This window comes from Dermacentor albipictus, chromosome 2, assembly GCF_038994185.2.
Source record: "Dermacentor albipictus isolate Rhodes 1998 colony chromosome 2, USDA_Dalb.pri_finalv2, whole genome shotgun sequence".
Lineage (NCBI taxonomy): Eukaryota > Metazoa > Arthropoda > Arachnida > Ixodida > Ixodidae > Dermacentor > Dermacentor albipictus.
In genome coordinates this window covers 91,518,989-91,529,554 of record NC_091822.1, presented here as the reverse complement: position 1 = coordinate 91,529,554, position 10,566 = coordinate 91,518,989, and the positions used below count along the sequence as shown (strand labels likewise).

At 48.7% G+C, this 10,566-nt stretch overlaps 1 pseudogene; it reads right to left on the bottom strand.

Annotated features, from left to right (window-relative positions):
• Nucleotides 1-8,544: 8,544 nt before the first annotated feature.
• LOC135902707 (putative nuclease HARBI1) overlaps nucleotides 8,545-10,566 on the bottom strand; it is a 118,788-nt pseudogene continuing 116,766 nt past the window's right edge.

Genomic DNA, 10,566 nt, shown 5'->3' with positions numbered 1-10,566 from the left:
CAAATATACATGACTCAAGTTGCATGCAAGGCTCACTCTAGCAGTACCTCAGTGATTGCACAGAGAAGAGCCCCATCAAATTCGTGTGAAAGTCACATTCAGAATGGAGGTGATTTAGTTTGTTCACAGCATGTCTGACCAGCACTACTGTGATGTGTCAGCAGCAGGCTGCACCTACCTTAAACATGTTGCAAGCTTTTTCCTAAACTAATTAAAGAGTTTGACAGAAAGTATTCGGTTGCAGATGCAATGTTTTCATGTTATTTTCAAGCCCAATTGCATTGCCATAGTGACCATTAGATAGCTTAACAGCTAATGCTAATTGTAATAAATATTTAACCAAGGGGAACACAAATATTTCAGGTTTTTTTTCAGGGCGATAATTCACACATAAAGGTAGTTTATAGTTTAATCTGCATAGAAGCTGATTTAGTTAAATACTTTGTCTAACAACTGGGACAAAGCTCTTGCCACATTTACCATGGCTCATTATACTGTTATAGTTCCTTATACAGAACAACCTGGATTAAACCCGAAAGCTTCAAGAAGACATTCATTGCTTAGTCTTCTGGCTTAAGTAAGCATCCTTTGCTGATTAGTTTGCTAAAGCTGCACATTGTTTATTTTATTTATTTATTTTTCAGGATACACCTGCACAAAATTTCCGGGGGTGAGTGTGCCATAACCCAAGAATAGTCTTTCCTCTCTCCTCTCCAGAGAAATAAAATGAGTAGGATGCCTTGTTTCTTACTGTTGCGCTTGATCAGCATTACCTGACAACATGAAGTCATTACACTGAGAAATAAATGCAATGTAAATCCCACGATAAACAATGCTATGGAAATCCCACAAAACGACAACGCCATGGAAATCCCACAAAAAGACAACGCCATGGAAATCCCACGAAAAAACAACGCCATGAAAATCCCATGGAAATCCCATGGATTCACGGTGGCCACTTTTCCATGATTGTGCAACAAATGCTCCATAAGATATCCATGGAACTTCCACAGTTTTTCTGTTGTACGCACCATGAAATATCGATGGAAAACCAATGGATTTCCAACAACATCTTTTGTAAGGGTAAGCCAATGGTAATTAGATCAAAGTGAAGCGATATATTACGAGCAGTGAATGTTACAGAGTAACACAGCCGCCACGGCGCATATCGCAAGTGGGCTACCTCGTGGCTACATTCGGATATCGCCGGCGCGCAAAGAGACAGCGCGGAAACATGCACGCTTGCCGTATCAGAGGGACGCGCATGCGTGCAGGCGTCGGTCTCGACACCAGGGGTTCACCGCTAGAAGGGGAGGAGGGTCGCTTTGCCACGCGCTCGCACATCCCGCAAACTGTTGCTGTTGACTGTACATGCATGTACTACGTCGTAGCGCCTAAGACAGACAAGTTTTCGCGCATTCTGTGGCCCCCAACATTATTGTAACTAACGTCGTTATATTTGGGGTAGTTTAGAAGCACGGTTGCCGCGCCCGGCTTATTAACGCAGTTAGCGAAAAGCAGCTCGGCTGTGTGCCGCATGCAGTTAGTTTCGCGTGTACTGAATCTTACTGGTAGAAGTTCGTGACGAATTCTCTGACCCGAAAAAGTAATGTAATTTATTTGGTAACTATTTGGTATATCTTCAGGCTTGCTCGCCGCGCCTGGGGTTGTGAAGCTGTTAGCAAAAAAGCAAGCCGGCCATAGCGAGCTAGTTTCGCGTGTACTGAATTTTAGTGGGACAAGTTTGTGACGCATTGTTGCCATAGCAAGAAAGCCTATTGTGGTTATACCCACTGTGCCATTAGCAACTAGCTGTAGTAAGTGTTCCTAGTAATTTGTGTGGAATGACAAATACTTCACTTGTATTATTGCTCTTGTGGCTGCAATGTTATGCACAATTTTTAGAGGCATTTCTGTGATTTCCTTTCCCAGCATGAGTGGAGCCCTGCAACAACATATACCTTAGTTCGGTACTCACGCTTCTCGAAAACGCGACGAGCGATTGCCGAGAGTGATAACACGGGAATGTTGCATGCGCCGACAGGACGCGTAAAAGATAACACGGAGGTGCTCAAGAACATTTATGTACCCTGAGCGACTGAAAACAGGCTCTATATCCACGAGTTTGACTTGAGTGCGATTAGAAGGCGCTCTGCGAGTGTGTAACATGTCTGGCTGAGCCTGTGTTGTAGCCACCTTTGTGTACTTGGCATACCATCGCGTCGACTGAGGCCAAGTTGTTTTGGAAACGCGCAGTCACCCGTGTATTTGTGCACTTAAAGTGCAGGAAATAATGCCCGGGAAAGGAGGGGTGCTTGAAAATCGGATGTTCAGATTTTATGGCATTGTTTGGGAGGAGTCTTTGCTGCGAAATGTACGTAAAAGTGAATTTATCTGTAATGCCGCTCATTCACCACTTACGCACGTTTCGCCTCTACACGCAATACTCCTGTTAAGTCAATATACCGAAATGATACATGCTTGTAATTTACTTTCTTTCAGCTGATGGCATCCGGTGGAGCATCGTACGGCAACGACTGCTGCTTACCTGGTGCCACAACTTTGGATGAATGCAGAAGAAGCCCGGAACGAGCATTGATATTGAGCTACATAAACATTCCGTCATTTCGGAAGACGTCTTTCGTTTTCTTTACGAAATTGCACCTGACAGATTCGGCGCAGTCTTATAAAGGTCAATCGCACTCATTTCTACTTAATAATGAAACGATTCCACGCCAAGGCTACGCGACGTTCAGCTGAAGCGAAAAAAAAAAATGAATGCCGCGCCGAGCAGCGGAGCCGGGGTGGCGTGTACCAACTGGTGTTCAAAACGCGCGCGCCCAAAACTGAAACCGGGAGTCAATAGCATCCGCTTGGTATGCTTCGTTCAATGACGAGACCTTTTCACACGGAGGAAGGAAACTAAGGAGAGGCCCTACCCCCTCCGCGCGCTAGGAGAAAAGTGTGGCGGAAATGACGTGGTAGGTTCTCATTTTTTTGCTGCTTTTTTATTTATTTTTTGCTGTATGGCCACGCCTTTTGGGCCACAATGGCGGCGTTGTTTGAGCGCTCTGGTAGGTTTCGTGCCGTGGCAAAGGCGCTGTGTGGGCGGGTTTGCGTTAGTCACCGTGTCTTGTTGCGCTGTGTTACCTGCACCGTGCTCTGCCGGATGTTGCGCGAGCGCGAGCGCTCCGCGCGCGAAACCACGCGCAGCGCGGCGTGGTTTTGCGAAGGATGTAAACAAGAGAGGAGGGTGGCACAAAAGGCGGAGCATCGCCATGAGCAACGCCAACTTCCGGCTTCACTTTTGCTTCACAAAGAGTGACGTCAGGGCCTCTCCTTAGCTTCCTTCGTCCGTGCCTTTTCACAAATTCAGTCGCGCCACCAAGCGGCCGCGCAAAGCACTCTGGGAAAACGGAGCGCCGCTGCGCCGCGCTCGCGTCTTTCCATCCGCCTCTCCGACTGCGCCCGGCCACCGAAAAGGCTTTCTCAGGCATCTCGAAGGGGCAGCGCAAAAAGACGATGACAATAGGCAGGAACACACAGGACAGCGCTGAACTCACAACTAACTGTATTCGAAGGCATACATACACTAATGTACGCAACCCATAGCCACGTGCTCTCCCATCTATGGCGTCATTATCAGTGCGCGGGCAAAAAAAAAAGAACACTCAAAACCATTTAATCTAATGCTACGCTATGAAGCGGCTTAAAAATTCAAATTCACTATCTCATGCATATTTATCGATGGCATGCTTACACACCACGACCCTTTTTTTCCTCATATAGAAGGCCTCAATAATCTCCCTCGTAGTCTGATTTTTATGCGCGGAAAATATTGGGGTGTTTTTATATATTGGAGTGCACCCATGTTCAGAACAATGCCGCGCGACATGCGAGTAGGCATTACCCGTTAGTGAGCGCCTATGTTCAGACAATCTAATATTGAGGCAACGACCTGTTTGACCGATGTATACGTGACCGCAGGAAAATGGAAGTTCGTAAACAACTCCCATTCTACAGTGCACAAACGGGGAAGTATGCGTAACAGTACAGCCTTTCCCAGCATGAGTGGAGACAGCCTGGGCCAATTTCCTATCGTTCTTACCACAAATTTTGATCAACTTGTTAGGGGCAGAAAAAACAACCTTTATATCAAATCTGCCTGCTACATTCCTGAGATTGTGTGAAAGTTTATGCACATATGGAATTACAACCAGTTTTTTCTTCTTGTCGGCAGGCTCTGGATTGTTCATTCTTGTGGTTCATTCTTTCTTTTTTTTTGCCCGCGCACTGATAATGACGCCATAGATGGGAGAGCACGTGGCTATGGGTTGTGTACATAAGTTTATGTATGCCTTCGAATATAGTTCGTTGTGAGTTCAGCGCTGTCCTGTGTGTTCCTGCCTTTTGTCATCGTTTTTTGCGCTGCCCCGTCAAGATGTTCAACCAGTACCAACTCGCCCAAATGTCGATCCTTCTACAGTATATTTCTCAGGCATGTCGTCGTCATCGCTGTTTCTTGGTCTTCCAGTTGTTATGGTGGCTAGAAGGGGGAGGTGATTATATTTCTCAGGCATGTCGTCATCGCTGTTTCTTGGTCTTCCAGTTGTTATGGTGGCTAGAAGGGGCAGGTGACGCCAGCGCCGGCATATCCGTCGAGAAAGCGCGATTCTCTCGTTCATGCGCTGCCGCAAAGGCCGCGGTGGCGCTGCGGTCAGCTTGGCGATGCAGTCACGCGGCTGCGTGCGTGTGCAGCTTCTCGCGGACAGTCCGATTCCGGGAGGACCCATGGATGACGAGGGGGGTTCGGCACCTGTGTGCTCGGGCAGCACTGTAAAGTCGGCAAGCGCGTCGCCTACTAACAACATAGAAGTCCGGGTTACCGCCCTGGAGCAGTAAATGAAGGCCTTAACGGGGCAAGTGGCTCAACACCCAAACCTAATCAGTGAGCCAGTCCAGCCTGCCATTCAACTGCAAACACAGCAAATAGCCACAATAGTGACGCAACAGGTGACTCAAAACATGGATACAAAGTAACCCAAGACTCTTCCGCTGCACCGGTCCCATTAGAGAGGCCGGGCGTCCGAGCAAATTCCTCCGCGTAACGGAGGACGAGGAACATGAAGAATTTGCTGATTCACTGGATACCATACAGAGTGCCGGCACGGTTATTTATAGCCAGCCAGAGTCTACTAATGCTAATGAAGACCTCTGACATTCCATTGAATGATTTGTGTATCCATATTTAAAGAAAGATTGGTGCTGTGTTTACGGAAACGGACGTGATGCCTTAAATTACAGAGCCTTTTCGAGGCCCTGTAATCGGGGTTTTGCCCTTTCTGGAGCGTTCGAGGGAGCCTCGCCGCTCCTTAGGCGTTTGGTGCGCCTTCAGGACAGGTGTAGTGCCCATTGCCTCTAGTGAGGCTCCGGACACGTGCTCTTGCGAGCGAGAGGTTACCAGAGAGAGTCCCGCCTTGGAGGGTAAGACGCCTGCGTCCACCAGCCCGGAGGTCGATGGGGCTCCCTGAGGGATTTGACTGCGCCGGCTGTTGCCAGCGCTGGAAGGGGTCGGGAGGCCGGGGCAGCCTCGGCTCCGCCAGCCTTCGGAGTCGATGATCCCTCATTCTGGGTTGACCGAGCAGCGCTAGCTGCAACCGCCGCGGGGGCAGATGGCGTAGCTGCCGACTCACTGCTTGTGGGTCGGACAGCCGCCGGAGGCGGTGTGACGCTGCCCCCTGACGCGCCACTTCGGCAAAGCTTTTCTTTGGCAGGTATGCTACCCGCCTGCGTGCCTCCTTGAATGATATATTTTCTTTCACTTTGATCGTTACGATTTTTTTTCTTTCTTCCAGGATGGGCACGACCGCGAGTACGCGGCGTGCTCCCCATCACAGTTTACACAGTGGAGAGCGTTCTCACAAGTTTCAGTGGTGTGTTCTTTGGCACTGCATTTAGCACAAGTTTCGCGGCCTCGGCAGCTCTGCGAGCTGTGGCCGAAGCGCTGGCATTTGAAACAACGGAGTGGGTTTGGCACGTACGACCTACCACGGAGCTTGATGTACCCGGCCTCGATTGACTCGGGCAGGACACTTGAACCAAAGGTGACTATTAGGTGCTCGATTTGGATCTCTTTACCATCTCGCCTCATTTTAATTCTTCTGACACTGATAACATTTTGCTCACTGAAACCCTCCAGGAGTTCCGCTTGAGTAAGCTCAAGCAAATCATCATCCGACACAACACCGCGGGTGGTGTTCATTGAAAGGTGCGGGGTTACTGTTATGCGGGTCTCCCCAAATGACACCAGCTTCGGTAGTTTGTCATATAGCTCTGGTCGCGGAGCTCCAACAGGAGGTCACCGCTTGCCATCCTCGACGCCTTGTAACGTGGACCAAAAACATCAGTCAAGGACTTTGACACAAGGAACGGTGAAATGGTTCGCACTGGCTTGTCTGTCTTTTCAGAGTGAATAACGCGAAAGCGGGGGAAGTTTTGGATTTGGCGTCCGAAAAACTGGAATAAATCTTCGGTGCGCCCTCGTTTCTAAGGGCGATCAGGAAGTTTGGGGAAAAACGTTTCCATGAAAAAATGTATACATTCGGCAACAGCGCCGACCGCCCACCACGGAGCCCAACGAGGGGACGCGGCAGAGCTTGCATACAAGTCTGCACGACGCCAGTCGTACGCCGTCACTATAAACGAATATGGTGTACCCAAGGTTGGATAGCCACACAGAGTTACCCCTTGCCGCCAGGAGAAAGGAAGTAAGTAGAAGAGAGAAGGAGACAGAAAAGGTCGAAAAGTGAGGGATAAAGAAGAAGATTCTAGGAGGGAGAGACAGGAAAAGGCGACTGCCGATGTCCTCCAGGTGGGTCAGTCTGGAGGTGCCGTCTATGTGAAGCCGAGGCCGAAGAGGTGTGTTGCCTCCGCCAGGGGGCCTTAAAGGTCCAAACGCCCAGCATCGGCTCAACCCCCAGGATCCCCTTTTCCCCAGACAAGGCTGAGCCACGCACGGCTACACGCGGGAGGGTCCAACCCTCGTGTCCTCAGGTACGTGGTGTCGCCACACACCAAACGCCTGCTGACGCAGACGCCCCTGCGGGGAGGCTCCTTGCTTATATCGAGGCCTCCCTCGCCGGGAGAACATCGGGGCCGATTGCACAAACGCGAGCCTCTAAGTCTAGACTTAAATCCGAATCTCGTCTTATCCTAACCTAAACTAAGGCTGGACTTTCAGGCCGCAGTAGTGCGCTTGCAGGAACCGACAAGAACGAATTACAGTCCAGACTTAATGAAGACGGTAGGTACTTTTAGTAACTAGGCGCTAAGTTTTGCCGCCGACAGGGAATGAGATGGGGAACGGGCCGAACTCGGTCTCGATGTCCATATCGCTTGGAATTGACCAATCGGTGGCCGTCGCCTGATGTAAACATCCGGCAAGACAACGCGCTTTCCGTAAACGCTTTGCCGCGAGCGAAACCAGAAGCATGGACAGCGAGCCTGCAACTAAGCGTATTAGGAGTCAACACTGGACGGAAGATGAGAAATTGGAGTTGATTCACCTGATAGGCGAGCGAAAAGCCCCATTGTTTAGTAAATTTAACTCCGCGGTGACAAGAAAGAAGCGCGAGCTTGCATGGGCAGCTGTAACTGAAGTTCTCAATTCGAGACACAGGATCCGCCGAAATGTACAAGAGTGCAAAAAACAGTGGCGGAACCTGAAGCAGCAGTTGAAGACAGAGCTGCAGCGAGTGCGCCAGCACGAGCGTCGAACTGATGAGTAATACGTTTACGAACTCTTTTTCGTTGGAGTAAAACAGTCGTGCGTTCGGAAGGTTATCAATCTTATAAATATTTAACATCTAGAACTATGGACGGTGATCGTGAATAGACGCAATGTGATTTTTTTGTGTATGTGTTTAGCTACAGTAGAACACTCTCCCAACAATTTCTGTAGGAAACTCTATGCTCCCAACTACGTAGATCTAGGGGTGCGGTATTGTGGCGATTCCTTTTCCCGATGCTAATGCGTTCCGGCGCTTTTCGTGTTCGTGAGTGGCCGCGCTCGACGCTCTGGCCGGGGCCGCATTAGCACCGCGAAGAGGCACGACCCCTTCGTGGTGCCCGCGTCACTCGCGTCACACGTAAACATGACCCGCTAACGGCAAAAAAAAATGCAGCTTCGGCGCGTCGTTCACCGCCGCCGTAAATATGCAGGATGCCTTCGCAAGGCGTGTGAAAGGGCAGTGCGTCAAGCTGTCGCGCGACGTGCAGCACGAGAACAAAAATAACACTGTGGAAACGTGATCCTACCAGCAAGAAACATGGTTCCTATCACTGCGTGTTACCTCTATTTAGCTTTGCCCTTACATATTCAAATGCTTGATTTGCATGCGGATAGGCAGCAATATATACACACGGCAACTTGATTGTGAATCCATTTGCCGCGCTCTGTAAGCACACGTATAGCAGCTTCTTGTGTACTCGCACAGTGCTGCTGCTCATACGAAAGAGCGCATACACAATAAAGACACCTTTGCATTACACAGAAAAGGAAACATTTATTTTGTGCAGAAGCAAGAGCATCAAGCTATCAGTGCTGAACCCGTCATTTAGAAGAAAGATTAAATAATGCTAATAAAACACAATGGCTGCACAAACAACGTGCAACATCTCATAATTCCATGATAAATAGCAACATTTGTAATTTTGATATGGCAGGCAGAAGAACATACAGACAAAACATGGTACACTGTGCATACTAATCACACACGGTCATCAATTGACTTTTCCTGACACCGCTACAGCTGCATATAAAGTAATGAATTGTTGCAAAAGGTGCGTTATGTACGTGCTCTAACTAAATCCCACTAGTATTTCGTGATGCAAACACATCTTATAGGCACTATGCGCAGCGTTTTCTTGTGCACACAGGGGTGATGAATGTCTGGAATGTTTGCAGGCGCTGGTCGAAATGACCATGACATACCTGCCCTGCTGGAAGCCGTCAGATATGTTATCGGGCCTCAAAATCCCATGCTTGTGGGCTTACAAGGCGGCATAAACATGAGCGAGTGAGTACTGAGCAGCAACGGACATGGTGCTTCCTTTATAAGCCCTTTTGCGCATGAAATTCCAGCAATCACTATAGCAGTCTTCATGATTATCTTGCAAATACACTATGCAACGTCTTCTATGTGACATTTCACAAAACTCCAGGAGGCAGATTTACAAGCACAGTCTGTGTAAAGTGGGCAGGCCAATGCTTGTGTTGTTGGTGCAAACAAGTTGTGATCCCGCCACTCATATTGCCACGCCCAGTAGAGGTGGTGTCGTCCTGATGACAATGATGCCAGCAGATCCCTATAAAAAAATCTCGTATTAAATTATATGTGCCCCATATACATTCACACGTGCCACCTATACATTATTATGAGCCACATATAGAACCTTATTTGCTGCGTATAGAACTAAATGTGCCTGGTATCCATTCTTCGTGCCTTAATTTTAGATTTATATGTACCTTGTATGTGCTTGTGTGTTGCCATCTGTGGCCCCAAGTAGATGACATTCAATCAACAGGCCCGAATAATAACATCATGCGCCATTGTTACAAGCAACTCACGTTTATACAAAGTAAAAAAAGTGCAGCAAGTGTTCGTAGACACGACCACTAAAATACCATGTCCTATCTGCACAGGGACATCCCAGGCGAGCTGCAACCACTGTCATGCGATGCAGCTGTGCCTGGGCCATCTGGACAACCAGCCATAAACAGTGACTCAACAGAGTACTACACAGATTTTACGGAATGTGTTCCTCATGATGTTCCTGATGCTGTCGACGAAAGCGCATTTTATGCTGACGAAGTACCTGGTGACACACTGGGCCCTGTTCCCACTGCTGTTGATGTGCCAGGGAGCCTACTTTCCTTAGACAGCATACACTCAGATAGAGAGTACAGCCAGACAGCCACAGCAGCAGGTGATGAGGCTGTTTCCATTCACAGCAGTCATCGGCGACAAGACCTGAACGAGCCTGTTCCTATCAGCCAGAGCACTCAGCAGCAGCACCACCACACCACACCAGTCAGCAGCACACGGCAGCCATCAGCAGCAACAACACGGCAGCCTGTTGCCACACCACGTTCTACTGCATGCCTATCAAAACCAATGCAGCAGGCCATGCACTTACAGGAGGTGATCCAGCTTAATCGGCAGAACGTTGAGCTGGAGGCAGCTTCCCTGCAGGAGCAGAAATGGGCAGCTGAGACAGTACAAGCAACCACACAGACTGCAGCAGAGGTAGTAACGAAGATAGCACATGCAGCCGATCATTTAATTAATTTCACTGATGCAGCTGTCTCAACAATTGAAAAATTTGGCTGCCTGGCTGATGCCCTTATTGCCTTGACACATGTCCAAACGGAACGTGCTAAAATAGATTTACGATTGCCAAGCAGTGCCAGAGCTCACAAAATTTGCAATTAATGAAAAACAGGGCAATGGATCTTTGAGGTGTTAGCAGCTTTGAGGTGTTAAGGTGTACATTTTGTTTGTGCTT